The sequence below is a fragment of the Meriones unguiculatus genome, chromosome 1 (assembly GCF_030254825.1).
Source record: "Meriones unguiculatus strain TT.TT164.6M chromosome 1, Bangor_MerUng_6.1, whole genome shotgun sequence".
Lineage (NCBI taxonomy): Eukaryota > Metazoa > Chordata > Mammalia > Rodentia > Muridae > Meriones > Meriones unguiculatus.
In genome coordinates, this window is record NC_083349.1 from 35,101,688 (window position 1) to 35,119,847 (window position 18,160).

The 18,160-nt window shown below is 41.0% G+C and overlaps 1 pseudogene; it reads left to right on the top strand.

Moving 5' to 3' along the window:
* The first annotated feature begins 243 nt into the window (after positions 1-243).
* LOC110563341 (small ubiquitin-related modifier 2-like) overlaps positions 244-18,160 on the top strand; it is a 51,138-nt pseudogene continuing 33,221 nt past the window's right edge.

The following is an 18,160-nucleotide window of genomic DNA, read 5'->3' on the forward strand; positions in this document are numbered from 1 at the left end:
GGTAAGCAAGGTCAACACAAAGCTCTGTATCTAAAATCAGCGAGTCTAAAACGCTACAATAATTTTCCATGTCTGTAAAGGTCTTGACATCCATATCCAGAAGACACTGCACTTTTTAAAGGTTAGCTGGCTGTGTGCAGCCATAATGGAATATCAATGACAGAGTGATGCGGGAAAAATCATAATGAACACCTCAAGTTTTCATTTCGCAAATCCTTTCCCTTGGGCTCTGGTAGTAGAGATATGTACTTTGTGGAGACAAGTTCTCCCGTTTATCAAGGTGCCCTGGCCAAGAGGCAGACTCTTGAGCCAGGCAAGGTGAGTTTACCCTTCCCTGCAAATCTGCATCCCAAATGATATTTTCAAAAGCAAGAGAAGGGGCAGAGATGATGCCTACCTCTGAGACCCCAAAAGAGGCTCTCTAGGTTTCTACCAGACAGTACTCAGAATCACCACGATTCTTGTCCTTTCTTGTAACCGTGGCTTCAATTCTTCCATAGGAAGACATGTGCTTTAATGCAAAACTGGATGTTCGTTTCAAGTCTTTCATGTACAAACTTTAACATTTTCACAATAGATTATCCTTCCATTTATGTCACCCAAGGTGATTTTTGTTTTTTGCATACAATGCTGAGACAAGCAACATTGTGTTTGTTTTCTAAATCTGGTGACTTTATACATTTTTATGTTAAAATTTCTCTATAATTTTTTTATCACAAAACCTTAATGAATTGAGAATGTAGCCAGGGGTGCTTTTGCAATAGAGATAAAGCTCAAGGGAGATAAAGCCCAGTCTGAAACCTAGTTGCAGTCTTTTTACAGTGTTTGTAGCTGTTTCAAGCCACCAGAGAGACTGAAAGACAGCACCAGGAAGGGAGGAGGAGCCAGAATGGGAAATTCTATGGTATCAGCCACAACATCATGTAAATTGGTCTATGAATGTAATTCCCAGCCATTGCCACCACAGCTACCACTCGGTCCCCAGTCAGCCTAGTGTGAATCTACTGTGTTCTCAGGAGTAATGGGAAAAGGAAGAGATGTACCTCAGCTCCGAATGTAGGATCAAGAACATTTGAACAAAGATGCCAGCGTCCAAAGTGACAAAGCATGGTCTTGATAGGGGAGGTCCTTCCAGACTGGCCAGCCCAGGAGCTCCTTATTCTATAAAGTGAGATGCATCCAGACAAGTGTAAAAGAGAGGGTACCTGAAACACAGTCATCTTTGTGTCTGGGTCAAAACACAGGATCTCTTAAGCTCTCCCATTTTTTTTTTCTCAAGAAGAATCCTCCTGAAATGCACATGGCACACAAGCCTCAGATGCACCAGCTTGCAGTAAGCCTAGGATAAATATGTTTATTTGGTTTTCAGTCCTCACCTGATGGGCCCTTGAAGAAATGTTATTTCTGGACTTGTAAAGCATTGCAATTCTGTTTTCCATGGACTATGCAGACTAATCAGCTACCACCATGGAAGGAAAATAGAAAGAGATTCTTCTTCCTGGCTGCTAATCTCAACCTAGAGTCTAAAGTATAATAATACCATCTTCAAAGACAAAAGACCAGGTGTTTTCAAGCATGTCTTCCAGGCAGACATTTTCCTATTGAGTGGCTGTTTTCATTAACTACCATCTGCAGGCCAGGCTTGATTTAGCTTGGTTTTTATCAGGACCACAAGGAAATAACATTGCCTAGGTTGAGCCCAAGCAGGTATCTCCTTCACTTCTGGGGCGCTGTCCCTGCTCCCCTGCTTAGCTTCTACTCACCTCAAGTTCGCTTGACTTTCTGAGAGATACATTGTTGCTTGCTTTGTTTGTTGAGACAGTTTCATGTTGTTGTCCTAGCTGGCCTGAAATCCACAGATGTCTTCCTGGTTCTGCTTTCTACACATTAAAGGGTGCATACCCCCATGCCTGACAGTGCATAGTTTTCAATGTTCTTCTTTCTCCATGTTTACAGATCTCACAGTGGCTCATTATTTCCCTTAACTTCTGGCCACTTGCCCTCTTTGTTTCGGACTATTGTTATCCTTCTGGTTCTGTTGGTTCCCTTCTGAGTTGTTTGTGGCATGTGTTAGTTTTCACAACTCCAACACAAATACATGATGTAATAACATAGGAGTAGGGAAGGTTTCTTTTAGATCAGTGTTCCAGAGACTGCGGTTCCCTTGGTTCCATGGCCATGAACAGAATGTCCTGGTGGTAGGAACTGCAACAGAACTCATAACAAAGAGAACCCAGAAAGGTGAGCAGGGATGAGACATCCCTGAGAACCATCAGCAGGCACCTACTGCCTCCAGCTAAGTTCTGCCTCCCTAAGTTTTTAGACCTTTTCAAAATAATTGCACTAGGGGGAAGGACAAGTCTCCAACAAGCAAGGCTTCTGAACAGAACAGTTTACATGCAAATTATAAAGCCTGTGTTTGGTGATGACCCAAACTGGTCTCCACATTCTGCAAAGTTCTCTGGCCCAGAGACACCCTCACATCAGCTAGCAAAGTAAAAGTACACAGCAGGTCACTGAGACAAACTTCCCTTGCTTAGTCCTAGTCCTGAAAAGCTTTCATTTTTCACTTGCTTGGAGGTTCCTTTCCCAACAACCTTTTCTTCTAATTCCAATATAGAAAACTTGCATTCACTTCATATTGCAGTGGACTGTGGTTTATTTAAAAAGGTCCTATCTCCAAATTTTGAACCAAGACCCCATATAACAATGCACCTTTACTAATGCCTTCTAACTATTCCCACTTGGCCTCTCCAGACCCTCTTATCTACTAATCCTTTCACACTAAGTCAAGTCTGTTTCTTTCTTCCTATATTCAAATGGTGTGTCATGATCTTCCATGTAAAATTTTTTTAAGAAGCCTTGGCATCCCCTCTCCTCTGAAACACGGAGAAGTTCACACTTCTACCTGGATTTTCATATGTACTCACTCTGCTTGTAAGCAGCTTTTCCTGTGTCTTCACCAGCACCCCAATATCTTCTTCCTTTCAAGACAAACAGCAGATCATCGGGAGAGGTTTCACACACACCCCTGTCTGCTACCATCACATTCAAGAGGTGCTTCTGTCCTGTCTTTTCATGGTACTACATTTCTTCCTTTGTTGTGCTCAAATCCCAACTTAATTATGTGCATTTATTTGGACATTGCCATCTTCCTACTGCTTACAGTGCCACATCTGTTTTCATCCGTCCTCATTTTCACATCTGTTGTACTTTTACTACTGATGTCACAATGTCTAGGCAGTGCTCGTGCATAATAACTACTATTTGATAATAATTAATACTTTAATAAAAGTATTAGGAATGTCTTAGTGAATTAGTTTACTTTTAAAATAGGCAAGCAACATTACAGATTAAAAATTACCGCCTCAGGATGCCTCAACATAGAACTTAGATATTCTTAATGTTGGAAAACCTGTTTATGTTTGGCCAGGGATACAAGTCTTGTTTTAATGTAAGTTGAATCTTCCCTTTTTAATTTCTCCACTTCAGCTCTACTAGAGATATCGGTCTACTTCCTCTAATATGGTATTTTCTTCCAATATTTGGATGCCTTTAGCACGTGTCTTCTATGATTTTTCTTCTCTAACAGCAATAAATATGGTTGCTTCACTAGTTCCTGATTGGAGACAGCATGCAGGCGCAGTTATCTCTCCCCAGTTTGAGCACGCTTTTATCAGCACAGATACATGGTAGAAACAAAGAAGCCGTGAAACTCTTGTGTCTTCAGAATTGCAGCTTTAAGTGTTGCTTTAAGAACACAAGCCCATTCAGTTCCCTCTACGAGTCAGAGTTTAAATTACAAAGTCATTGAGCTACCAGGCTGCAATATCTCCGAGAAGGATCACACCTACAAAGCAATGAATCCACAGGACGCTGGGGATTTATTGCAAGTCCTTTTATTGGAGCAATTTGTTGGCAAATGCTCAAGGAACTGTTCCAAGCTATCAGTGACAATAAAAACCTCATGAAGATAATTTCTCCAAATACTATCCAGGAGAAAAACTGAGACACAGTCCTTAACCAAATGTAGGCTTTTGTACCTTTCTGGTAATTGTTCTGTTTGTCATCTCTGGGGGAGTTTTAGATGTTTCGAATCTAAGCCTGTATCAAACCTGTGATCTATACAAATAGCAAAGGGCTTCTATTTATCTCCATTCACTAACCCTAGCCAATAGCTAAAAAGAATTGGAGTTTAAATGCTATGGCTCTCTCAGAGTGACCTGGGGGTTAAAGCTGTGAGAGAGTAACAGGATTTAGTCACAATGTTAAGAGACAATTGCTTTAGAGATGAGAAAGGAGACTGTCATACGGACCAGGAAGAGAGAGCACATTGGTCTTCTAGATTACAAGACTTATATGACATTTTAATGAGTGAAAATCTCACTAAAGGCCACTCTCCTATCCGAAGCTTCCGCAAGAGGAGAGGAAGAAGAACCATGTCATTGCCTGGCTATAGGCTCAGAAGACCACATGTCACCGAAGACAGGGTGCTGAGAGCTACTTAACTATTTTTAGTGATCCTATAAACTTCAAGTAAAATAAGGTAGTAACTGGCGTCTTACAATTTGGGCACTGCCAAGTTGCCCATTTGGTCGGGATGTAGTATTGTAAGTTCAGAAACCAAGGACAAGGCACTGGCTATAGTAGTGGAGAGGGAGAACTCGTAAGAGAAGATTTTATTTTATCAACTTTGATAACTTGGTTGATAAGCTCTAAACTGATGGGATCCTGAGCTGTACGAAATGAAGAAAATGAGTTATGCACAAGCATTTACTTTCCTGTGCTTCCTGATCCTGTATACTTTAAGCCTACTGTCATGATTTCCCTACCATGATGGGGGTACCCAGGAACTGGGATGCAAAATGAACCCTTTCTTATTAAGTTGTTTTTTCCCCAGTATATTATATCACAGCAACAAGATAAGTAACTAAGGAAAAAGAAAAAAAGAAAAACATAAGAAAGGGAAGTATAGCACCCTTTTCTTTATATAGTATAGTATAGTATCAACAGAGTCAGATAAACACAACCACACAACAGGCACATAGAAAATCTATACCAAATGGAAACAGGTCAGTTTTGTCTTTCAAGGTGCTTTACTCTGGGTGTGAAATGTCCCTCAGAGTTCCATGTCTTTAAGACAGCGTTCCTGCCCAGCCTGTAGCAATATCCAGAGGTCACAGAACCTTAACAGGTAAGGCCAAAGATGTTAGTTCACTAGAGACATGTCCTCAAAGAAAATATCGGGACCCCAAATTTTATCTTCCTCTCTCCTTTGTTTCGTTTCATGACCAAAATTAAGCGAGTCTCTCCTCCACTTTTTATAGGCCTTGCCATAATGCACTGTACTGTACTGCCATGGACTCATCGCAACATAGCCAAGAAAGCGTGGACTGAAGTTTCTGTACTCTTTCTTCCTAAAAAAGATAAATTATCTCAAGAATTTGCTATAGTAACAAAAAAAAAAAAAAAACATAAAGATCCTCCCCATTCCTCCTCATTCTGTTTAAACTGTGTTTAAAACACTTTGTTTAAAAACATAATTTACTCTATTAGTCTGTTAAGGCATTTGGGTCATTTTCAGTACTTTGTTCCAACAGGTAATGCCACCGCTAAAGAATCTTCTTCCTGTGCTTCTGTTTCTGCTTATTACATTGTATCTCCTGGGGAAAATCCCCAGAGCAGGCTTTGAGAAAAGTCAAGTACCACTATTTGCATTAGGCACCTCGTAGACTTGTTAGACTTGGCAGAGTGTGTGTTTGTAGTAGAGGAAGGCCAGGGGAAGAAGATTGGCAAACATCTTTGCTCTAAGTTAGCTCCACAGTAAGATAAAGCAGTGACTGACTCGGAGTATAGTTTTAGCAAGGTTTTCTTGTCCGGCTTTCCCTGGGTCGTGGTGTCTTGCTTCCATGCTGGTGTGAGAAGACTTCACATTAGCATTTCCTCTCCTGTTTTTAGGAAAGAAAGGATGGCCTGAGTGATGTTCTTGCAGCAGCTTTACCAAGTAGTCAGTATGCCGGCGGGGTATGGGTAGATAGTGTGTGCCAGGCCCCTTCTCTGCCTAACTAGATGCTGACACCGTGCTAAGCAGGTCCCAACCATCCTCAGCTTCTCAAGGGCTTTTCTTTCCTGGTTCTCTGATGTATCCTCTAAAGGAGCAGTTAATGTCTTCCCTCTGTCTCCTTTGATTGATATCAACATATGTACAGTGCATAACACCTCTGTGTTTTAAAACAAAGCAAAACAAAACAAATAAACCCTCTTTGTGCTGTCTCTCTTCTCCCTCTCTCTCTCTCTCTCTCTGAAATTTTTCAAAAGTCTCTATTTCCTGTCCCCACTGTATACCTAAACGTCTCTGGGATATCACTCCACTCTAAAATTTCAAACAATAGTCTGCTGTTCAAAATCACTAGCAGAAAACACCATTCATCCCGTGCCCCTTCGGTGCATTTGAATATCCTGGTGTCCTTTATTTCTTCAGTGATTCTTGTTTGATTTGATTATTCAAGTTAGTTTCTGTGCACTCAGAATTAAACTGCTGTTTCTGTCTGTTCTCTGTCTCTAGAGACTCCATCTACCTCTTTAGCCTTGGATGATGACATCATGTTTACTTTTCTCCAGCTAAACATCCCTCCCTGAGCCTTAGGTGCAGAAAGCAAAGTGAGGAGTTGGCAGCCTGCTTCGATGCTTCGCCATCTCAAACAGAACCTGTCCAAGATCCCTCCCTCCAACCACCTGTCCCCAACACCAGGATCAGCCTTGGTTTTATCCTTTTTCTTGAACCCCTACATACAATGCGTATTTCTTTACTCCAGCTGCTGTAACAAAGCACAGCACGCTGGGTTCCTTAAGCAACAGTTTATTTTCTCACAGTTCTGGAGGCCGGGAGTCTGACAAGGTTCTGGCCTTGATTTGGCACCACTCTTCCTGGCTTGGAGATGTCCTTTCCCCGTGTTTTCAAAAGTTCATCCCTCTGAGCTTGTCTCTGTCCTAATTGCTTAAGCAAGATTAAGGTCAATCATTTGTGTCATATTTGGATCGGGTCCACACTGTGACCATATTGAATTGCTTCTTTATAAAGCCTGCCTCCAAATACAGTCACATGGGAAGGTTCTAGGATTGAGAGTTCAACCAACGTTTTTTTCCAGGTTGAAAATTCAAACTACAATCCTAGGGATATGAAACAAGATGCAATTCATTGACAAGTTTGGTTATTTTAAAATCAGAATGACCCCTCCCTTCCCCAGTCAGCTGCGGCTTCCCACCAGCCCTGCCTCCCTTGCGGTCCACGATGCTGGGAATTTTTGCCTTCATTACTGCAAAAAGCTGTTGGCTGGTTTTTCTCACTTCACTCCTGCTCCTCCAATCATTACTCCTTCAAACAGCCAAAAAGATGCTCCAAGTGTGAATCAGTTCCCGTCCTTGCTATCCCTACCAGCAAACTAAGGATCTACTGAACTCAGCACACCCACATCATTAAGGACCTTGTATGCCAGCCTGGCTTTAGAGCATTTCTCCTTTGGTCATCTCCTGTTTCTAACAGCCATAGTGATTTTTTTAATTTACATGCATTTGGGCTCTTCTACTTAGCATGACCAATTTTTGTTGTTGTTGTTGTTGTTCTCTAAGATTCAGTGTAAATGTCATTTTTATAAGAACGTTTTTAATAAGATGTTTATAAAGGACAAAACTCCCCGCTTTCCTATTTCATTCTTAATACCCCTGCTTGCTGCCTTGACCTTGCTTGCTTGGCCTGACCTTTTGTTTGCTTGTCTCCTCCCCAGAAGTGTGTGTGTGTGTGTGTGTGTGTGTGTGTGAGAGAGAGAGAGAGAGAGAGAGTAGTGTATGTGTGCATGTGTATATACATGTTTGGCTCTGTGTCATAGCATGCATAATTATGGAACAACACCTTTCCGATGGTGCGGGCTCTCTGTCACGAACAACACCACATTTGGCTAAGGCTGAGGATCTGGCTTGCTTCCATGTATGTGAACCTATCTGCATTGCCCACGTGGCATGCTGGGGTTGGCTACCCAGAGGCTATTTAAGCTGTGGGCTGGCTTTCTCCAGGGTCCGATGATTGTTCAAGGTTCCTGAATAAACTGCATTGGAAAAAAAAAAAGAGTTGATATTCCTCTATAGGTCCTAAAGAAGGAGAGAAAGAAAAAAGGGAAAAGATGTTTCCATTTCCTCTCCTCCACTGAAATTTCTCTTTCCCTGTTACCATACCAACAAATAAGACCCACCCTGATTGATCGCAAATTCTAACCAGCCAGCAGCTATTTCTAAACTCCTGAGACAGGAAACTATAAAAAGAGAAATGACCAAATATGGAGACTATCAATGATACCGTCCCTCTACCAGGAAAGACCTATGAACTACAAAAGACCAATAAAGAAAAAGAAGGAAAGTTGCTGTGAGTGTGTACTTGAACCCAGGACAACACAGCTCCCCTTAGCATCAGCTGACTTTCAGCTCTGGGGACCCTCCATGTCCCAGGAATCTGCTTTACCTGTCAAGAAATTGTTCTTTTTGCCTTAACTTGAACTTTCTTCCTGTCTTTTAATTATTTAATTGATGGGGTAGAACAATGTGAACCCTATACTCTAACTCCCAGAATCTAACTCAGGTCTCCTAGCTTGGTGACAGGTGCATTCACCCAGTGAGCCTTTTCATGGTCCCCAGAAATATGTTTTGATGAGTCCACAGCAACTATAACACTGTCAATGGCTAAACACTTTATGGATCAGAGAAAAAAATGAATAAGTGGGTCAATGGACACTTCACTCCATGACAGCAGAAACCCTTTACCCTTGTCCACCCACGCTCCATGACCTGCTCCAGACAGAAAGTCAGTGAATTTGTATTAAGTTAATTAATTCTTCTATTTTCCAGAACAGAAACCAAGGCCTAGAGAATTTAAATTAAGCACCTTTCCTTCAAACAGCAAAAACTCACAGTTAGGTCTTATGGTCTATTGACTGTCATCACCACTTCCTGAATATTAGCAACAGAAGGACAGGATGGGAAGATTTTACAGATGAAAAAAAAAAATGAAACAAAGATAGTGAAATGATGTACCTAACTCATCTGTTTCTACCTCTCAGGGCTAGCTCTGTAACCAGCTACCCGGGCAAGCCTGAACTACCTCTGTGTCTTTCACTGTCTTGATGGCATGCTTTAAGCTTCCATGAAATAAAGCATCCCTTGCAACTCAGAAACCCCACTTTCTCAGTCAATTCCTTCCTCCCAGCCCACCCTCTCACCACTTCTCTGCAGTTTAACATTAGGAAAAGAATTAATAGGTATACTGTGCATTTTATTAAGTATAATAGATCAATTAAAAAAAGTGAAAAAAAAAACTCAGTTGTCTCCTCTATTTGTACATTGGAAGACTTGGTATGCCTGCTTTACAGTCATGAAGGAATGGCATATCCCCAGCTCCTAGCTATATTTGAAAAAAAAAAAAAAGTACTTATGTAGTAATCATTTGGAAGAAATATCATTATGAATCCCTGTAATGAGACAATAAACTGGAGAAGAGTAAAACAGTGCTGGCAGCAGTAAGTGCATATGAAATTCCTTGGTGTATATGTGAGGACGCACACACTCCTGTTTCTGTGGCCGTCATTTTATTTTAACTCCTGGTAATGAGGGACTTCCTCTGCAAGAAGACACCCCAGTCTTCTTTACATCCCAAATGTCAAACCCCATTTGCACTTAAAAATGCCATCACCTTGCATAGGTCTCCTTACTTAACCTGCAGAGAAAATAAAAGCTAAAGCAGGATTTGAGAAGATGCAGAAAATGGAATCCAGCCCCCTTTCTCTGCAGCCTTGATCAAGTACCTTCATTCGCTGCAGCCATTCCAAGACGGAAATGTTTTGAATTCTAAAATAGCTTAGCACCAAATGTGTCATAATTAATCTGAACCTATATTTAGAATGATGAAATTTGCCATGAAATCTGAAATATGCTTCAAATGTCAGTCTTATTTTTAATTAATATGCCAGTCTACCTTTGCAATAATCAAGTTTTACATTCTCCCACTGCTGGATAAGTTGGAGGGTGTTTTTGTGAGTTTTGGATTTTTTCCTTCTTTCTAATCCCACAACTACATTAACACAGTCCCCTCACAGATCTGTTCTTCTCCCACATATTGTCAAAGAAAATCTGATTTCTAAGCCCAGAGGTACATTTCATATATAAAATATTTTACCCAGTCACATCTACCAACCCCCGGATCTGACATTTGCTGTAAGAGGGCAAGATGTTACAAATCCTCAGTTCGTCTGTTTCTTTTGACCTAAATTCCTAGCGTAACAGAATTAGATGCTCCAGACTGAAAGGAAATATGTCTTATTATATCCCTCATTTCCTCCTTCCAGCCCCTCCCAAGTACTCTTCCTCTAACTCCCTACCCACACCTCCACTTTCCAGTTGACAGCCTCTCTTTTACTTTCAATGTATTTATTATATTTATACATGTGTGTGTATATATATATGCACAAATATATACATACATATATATGGATGTATGTACAATATAGCCTGCTGAGTCTGTTTTGTGTGTATATGTTTTCAAGCCTGACCGCTCTGCATTAGATACCTAATGAAGGGGAACATACTTTGGAGGATGTGGAGTTTTAAAATACTGATCAGTTATTAAATCTGTTGCCTATTTTTACACTATTTATGTCCTTCCATATTTTCTATTGAATTTTTGAAATTCTAATAATTGTTTCACCTGGGCAAACTGTAATCCATGACCAGAGATTTATTTGTTGAGATTGATTTTCTTGTGTCTACTCCAAATGTTTGGTGAAAAGGAAAAATAATTGTTTGTCATAAGTTTCACACACAGAAGTGTGAACTGAGCTGTTGTCTTGGGAATTTTCTCTGCCATTACAAACAGTAAGAGTGTCAGATTCGTATCAAGACTGATTCCCGTACGTCTTATTTTAGTTTCTATTGCTTTAGTAAGACACATAACCAAGGCAACTTACTGAAGAAAGAGTTTATTTGGGGCTTATAGTTTCAGAGGGTTAGAGTCCATGACCTACCTTCATGGGGTGGGGACATAGCAGCAGACAGGCTGGTAGTTTACAACAATCCCTAGGCAGAGAGAGTGCTAACTGGAATGAATGATGTAGATCTCAAAGCCTCCAACACACCTCCTCCAACAATACCACAGCTGTTAATCTTCCCTGAATAACATCACCAACGGGGGCCCGAGAATGGCCTCTGCCATTCTCAGTCAAATTATCACACTATGAAAAGCAAGAGACAAACAGAAAATAGAGAGGGATTAAAAGTTGGGGTGGGGGGAGTTACCCAATTTTACAATAATTTTGTTTCAATTAATAAAAAAACCTTGTACTTTATTTTTGCCTGCTTTGTTTTACTAGTGATTGTTTACTGTATGTATATTTTTTTAAATACCCTCAACCAAAGATCAGAATTTAAAACCTGATACTTTCCAATGATGCTCGGAAGGTCTCAGCCACAAACTAATAGCTGGGTTTGTTGTCACAAAGAGCCATCTCACAAGAAACAAACATTACAAACAGAATACGCCTCGGTACAAATGAGAAGCATGTGAAATACCTCATCAGTCGACAAGTACCACTTATTTCGTACTTAGCTGGCCTGATACAGAACATGCAAACTGTGTCCCGTGCCTCCCGAGGTGCCAGGACCTCACCTAGAACAGAAACACCAAACAGCAACATCATAAGTTTTCCAGGAGACAAGGCTGGAGGCAGCTGCTCTCTGTGCAGCATAGAAATCAGCTCTAAATGTAGGTCTACACTTTGATGCCCTCAGGAGGAGAAAGCACAGTCTCTCTTAGAGAAGTCATCAAGGCATGTAGAAGCACCCTGCTGCAAACTTTATGCTTGTAAGTGTGTTTATCAAAGCAGTGTCTCGTTCGGATCATAGAAAAAGCACAGAACCAGGTGGGCAAACCTAGCCTCGTGGAGCCTGCCGTAGAGAAGACAATAAGCAAGCAACTGTACAAACAAGCGTAGGATTGGAACTATGGTACACATTATTCGCGAAATATAGTTACGAAATGCTGTTGCAGAATCCCATGAGCTTTAAAGTACTGCAGCTGTTCCCAGAGAACGCCTTTTCACCCGAGATCCAAGGATGACTGGGAGGAAAGCTATGCAGAGCTGATAGACAGCAGTCCCATCATAGGGAAACTCTTTTCCCGGCTCTGCTGAAGCACGCTTTGTGTGTGCGCATTTCTCAGGGGCTGGGGGCGGGAATCTGACCTTCCATACTTATAATTTAGCCATTTAATTGTTTTTAATTCAATAGAACTTTCACTATAAAAATTCTCTGAACTTTTGTTACACTGCTCTGGACATGCTCTTGACAGCTCTAAAATACTTGCACTTTCCAGCAGTTCTACCCAAGCAAGCAGTGACATGACTGTGTCCCCTACTCTATGGGGCTTTGGGTCACGTGCTCCAAACTCTCCTGTTCCCACTCTCAGTTACTTTACTGTTGCTTGAAAGCCCTCTGGCATGATTCAGAACACACCATGGCTTTCAGCCCCGCAACTCCACTGCCCAAGGTCTTTCTCCCTATGGGCTGGGTATAGGGGTGGGCTGTGTAATCCAGCTTGGCCAGCCAAAGCAGTGCCTTCTCTTGAGCCAGCATGGTTGCATTGCTTCAGAGACTTTCCTAACATAGTATGAAAAAGGGTGAGAGATGGAGAAAAACTATTTTTGCAATGATGTTTGTCTTCAGCACAGACTCTCTTGAAGTAGACATAGTGCCTGCACCTTTCATTAGTAAGATATGTTTTGCCTTTATGTCTTGGTGAACTTTGAGTTGGGATATACCGTAGGAGTCGTGTATCTTATATGTGTGTGAGTACAAATTGTGGAAAATGCTGACCAAAATCTTAGAGCATCTAGTAGAAATTAGGATGATCCTATGGTAGCAACAATGAGATGCCAAATCCTGTAGTCAGAGGCATCTTCAACGCAGCTGGGACTGAGCCCATTAGCCCGTTAGCAGGAGAGGAAACCTGAGCTGCTGTGAGGGTCCCAAGAAAAATGCAGCAGAATGAGCACAGGGTAATGTGAGGGAGGATTGAAGGAAGCCTGCTCCCTCTGGATGGAAGCCTGTTAGACTGAGACGTCAACTGGCCACATCAGTAGCCCATTCTCTAGGGAGGGCTGAATGGAGAAGAGATAAAGCTGTAATTAACTGGGAAAGAGTCAGCAGTCTCTCTTAACTAGACAAGGAAGCGCAGTGTTAATATCCAAAATCATGTGTGTTGCACAGACGTGTTCTTCTCTGTGTTTTGACACACCTATGAAGCTCTCAGAATTTCCTCAGGATTTCACTAGCTGAGTGGGATCTTGTTGGCATTGGTTCTATGTGACTGTTCACATTCAGTGAGAGGACAGCGTGGGTCATTGTTTGGGCCAGCTCGCATCAACCAGCACCAAGGCTCAGAAGACAGCATCGACCAGTTTCTGAATGTCCAGTCTGCTTGCTTCTTTCTCAGAAACTAAATGATCAGAGTCCAGTGAGAGCCCTGGAGCCCCTATCAGAAGCTTGAACTTGACACACAGCTGACATGGAGATGGCTGAAGGCCATGGTAAACCCCATTGTTTTTCTACACCTGAATGAAGAAGTCAGAAATCCCTTATGCAGAGATTAAATAGCCTCGCTTTCTTCTGAAAGAAACATCAGCATTAAATTCCCCTTGGAAAGATAATGCATCAATAGCCGTGTCTCTAAATTGGAAACAAATAAAGAAATCTGGTGTTCCATGAGATATTTGATTATTGATCATTACTTTTACAGTAAATATTAAGAAATACCCTTCCTTGCTCATATGGCACTCCATGGAAGCAGTCCAAGTTTTTCTTTCACATGGAAGGATTGGCTTAGTTCCCCTTAAAATTGTATTTATTTATTTATTTACTTATTTATTACAATTTATTCACTTTGTATTCCCTCTGCAGTCCCTTTCTGGTCTCCTCCCAATCCTATCCTCCCTCCCTCTTCTCCCTCTATGCCCTTTCCCTAGCCCACTGATAGGGGAGGACCTTCTCCCCTTCTATCTGACCCTAGCTTATCAAGTCTCATCAAGGCTGGCTTCATTGTCTTCTTCTGTGGCCTGACAAGGTTGCACCCCTCAGGAGGAGGTGATCAAAGAGCCAGCCACTGAGTTCATGTTAGAAACAGCCCCTTTACCCCTTACTAGGGAACCCATTTGGAAAATGAGCAGCTTATGGGCTTCCTTTGAACAGGGTGTCTAGGTCCTCTTCATGCACAAACCTTGGTTGAAGTATCAGTCTCTGCAGGTCCCCCATTCCCTGGGCCTAGGTATTCTGTTTTTCCCCTTGCGGAGTTCCTGTCCTCTCAAGGTCTTTCTATCTCCCTATTCTTCAATAAGGATTCCAGCACCCTGCCAAAAGTTTGGCTACGAGCCTCAGTATCTGCTTTGATACCCTGTTAGATAGAATCTTTCAGAGGTCCTCTGTGGAAGGCTCCTGCCCTATTTCTTGTCTTCTACTTCTAATGTCTCTCCTGTTTGCCCTTCTAAATGAGGAGTAAGCGTATTTCCTAAGGTCCTCCTTGTTGTTTAGCTTCTTTAGGAGTATAGATTTTAGTGTGCCATATAATTAGCTCTATTATATAGCTAATATTCACTTATAAGTGGATATATACCATATGTGTCTTTCTGCTTCTGGGTTACCTCACTCAGGATGATCTTTTCTAGTTCCCACCATTTGCCTGCAAATTTCATGATTTCCTTGTTTTTAATTGCTGAGTAGTATTCCCTTGTGTAAATGTACCACAATTTCTGTATCCATTCCTCCATTGAGGGACATCTGGGTTGTTACCAGATTCTGGCTATTACAAATAAAGCTGCTATAAACATAATTGAGTAAATGGCCTTATTGAATGGTGAGACATCTTTTGGGTATATGCCTAAGAGTGGTATAGCTATATCTTGAGGTAGTGCTATTCCTAATTTTCTCAGATAGCATCAGATTGATTGCCAAAGTGGTTGTACAAGTTTACATTCCCACCAGTAATAGAGGATGGTTCTCCTTTCTCCACATCCTCTCCAGCATGCATCATTCCTTGAGTTTTTTACCTTAGCCATTCTTATGGGTGTGAGGTGAAATCTCAGGGTTGTTTTGATTTGCATTTCCTGAATGACTAAGGATGTTGGGTATTTCTTTAAGTGTTTCTCTGCCATTCAATATTCCTCTTTTGAGAAATCTCTGTTTAGCTCTGTACCCCATTTTTTAATTGGATTACTTGGTTTGTTGGTGTTTAACTTGTTAAATTCTTATATATTCTGGATATTAGGCCTCTGTCAGATGTAGGGTTGGTGAAGATCTTCCTAGTCTGTAGGCTGTTGTTTTGTTCTGATGACAGTGTCCTTTGCTTTACAGAATCTTTTCAGTTTCATGAGGTCCCATTTATTCATTGTTGATCTTAGAGTCTGTGTTGTTGGTGTTCTGTTCAGGAAGTTGTCTCCTGTGCCAAATGAGATCAAGGTTCTTCTTCACTTTTTCTTCTAAGAGATTTAGTGTGTCTGGTTTTATGTTGAGGTCTTTGATCCACTTGGACTTTAACTTTGTGCAGGGTGATAAATATGAGTCTATTTGCATTTTTCTACATATAGACATCCAGTTAGACCAGCACCATTTGTTGAAGATACTGTCTTTTTTTCCATTCTATGATTTTGGCTTTTTTGTCAAAAATTAAGTTTTCATAGGTGTGTGGCATTATTTCTCGGTCTTCGATTCTATTCTGTTGACCCACCAGTCTGTTTCTATGTCAGTTCCATGCCATTTTTATTACTGTTTCTCTATAGTACAGCTTGAGATCTGGGATGAAGCTACCTCCAGAAGATATTTTATTGTACAGGATTGTTTTAGCTATTCTGGATTTTTTATTTTTCCATATGAAATTGAAAATTGTTCTTTCAATGTCCGTAAAACAATGGGTTGGTATTGGCTTAGTTCCTCTCAAGGACTCTGTTTTTCACGCTTTCCTCTGAAGGGAAAACCAAAAGGAAAAGAAAGAAAATGAGGCAGCTTAACTAACCTGGAACCAGGAGGTACTTGGGCCACCAGGAAACAGTTTTAAGACTATCTCTCCTACAGAGAAGGCAGGAAATGCCCCAGGCCTGTGTACTGAGGCCTCCTCCTACACAGAACAAGGCTGGATGACTATTCCAGCCCAGGCTGAAGTTTTCTCCTCCATCTTCATTGCCCCCACACTCCTTTCTCTCTTGCTGTAGAATGCATCAAGGTCTTGCACCAATTCCAAATAATCCATTCCCTCACTAACAATATCAGACCAGAACACGAAGGAAGGTCTTGGGATAATTTGATTAAAAACAAAAAAGAACAACAACAACAACAACAAGCTACCTGTTTTTAGTAAGCATACAAAATAATGGATGTCTGTGATATTTTCATTCACATACATATTCATCCCGCCCCACCGGCCCCCATCAGCCTCTGTCCTCCTCACCTCATTGGTCTCCAGTTCCTCCTCCCAATGCTGCAAACAATAAACTCCCATAAGCTTTCATATCACATATATATATATATATTTCTGTGACTAGAAACGTAACTGTTTTTACTTTTGCATAATTTCTAAAGTGGTTTTAATTTTTCTACTATGATGTCTTATGTTCCCCTCCTTTCACCTGTAAGCCCTTATGAGGAAGAGCATACAATATTTGTCTTTTAGAGTCTAGCTTCTATTGTTTAACATGGTGATATCCTAGGTCATCGATTTCCCTGTAATTGACATAAAACTATTCTTTAAAGTTGAATAAAACTTTGTCCTCTCCCCTCTCTTTTTCTTTGTTGTATGTGTGTATTACATTTTCTTTTTGGTGTTTTTTTTTTGTTTGTATAATGTATGTATTTTCCTATGAATGTGTGTTACTCTGTGTGAGTTCAGCTTCTAAGACCTTAGCAGACATTTGGGGTTCAGAGGACAACAATGAGCATCACCTTCCAATTTGAGACAGGATCTATTGGTTTCACCACTGTGTATGTACGTCATGTCTTCAAGATTGTGGCGATTTCTCCTCACTCGGCCTCCCAACTCACTGTAGGAACATTGGGATGGCAGACGCAAGCTACTGCATACAGCACTCTATGGGTTGTCAGGATCCAAACTCAGGTCCTCATACCTGTGCATCAAGTGCTATACCCTGAACCATCTTCCCAGCCCCCATTGCCTATCTTTGCTCCTTTTATCTGTTAATGCGAATCTAGATTGGTTCTATGTATTGGCTATTGTTGATAGTGCTGCAATAAACATGGGCATGTAGATCTCTCTCTGGTTGCTGGTTTAGCTTCCCTTGGGCATATACCTAGAAGTGTTATAATTGAGAACACGTAGTAGATTTATTTTACGTTTGGGGGGAGGGGCATTCGTAGGGATTACTGTAATGGCTGCACTAGTTTTTGTGCTGTGAGCTATGGGTTAGGGTTATGATCACAGTCAGGATTAGGGTTTAGGTTAGGGCTAGGGTCAGGGTTATAGTCATAGTTAGGACAAACAAAGAAGGCAAAGATTTAGGGGAAAGGTTTAACACGTGACCATCAGATGTGAAGATGTTGACTCCAAAGATTCCTCAGTGAAAAATTTCAGCCTCTCATGAGAACATTGGCCAGTTATCATGCTACCACAGAAATAAAAGCTTTACACTAAAAAGTGTTAGCCTGAAACAGTATGGTCTTGAAGTTTGGAATAAAAAATGCTTATTGTAATATAAGAATCAGTATGCTAATCACATTCAACTTTATCCTCTGGACTCCCCTGGGATTTTTAAGTGAACTGATCTTACTTTCAGTAATGTTGATAAAATGTGAGTTTGAGAAAGGCATACAAAAAAAATCTATATTTCATCCCAAGTCAATGTTCTGCTCTGTCTATTCTAATTTTTAAGGCAATTTGAAGAGTCCCAAGATACAAAACAAAGAAAATCTCCCTTAGTGCTAAAAACTGCCAGGCACTGAGGTATCTATTTTGAAGCACAAGAACGTCCAACATGAATGGGATTTTGTGGCTTTCCCGCAGGTAGAAAAAAGGGTCATTAGAAAAACCGCCCATTTTTTTTTTCTCAAAATCACTGTTTATATATAA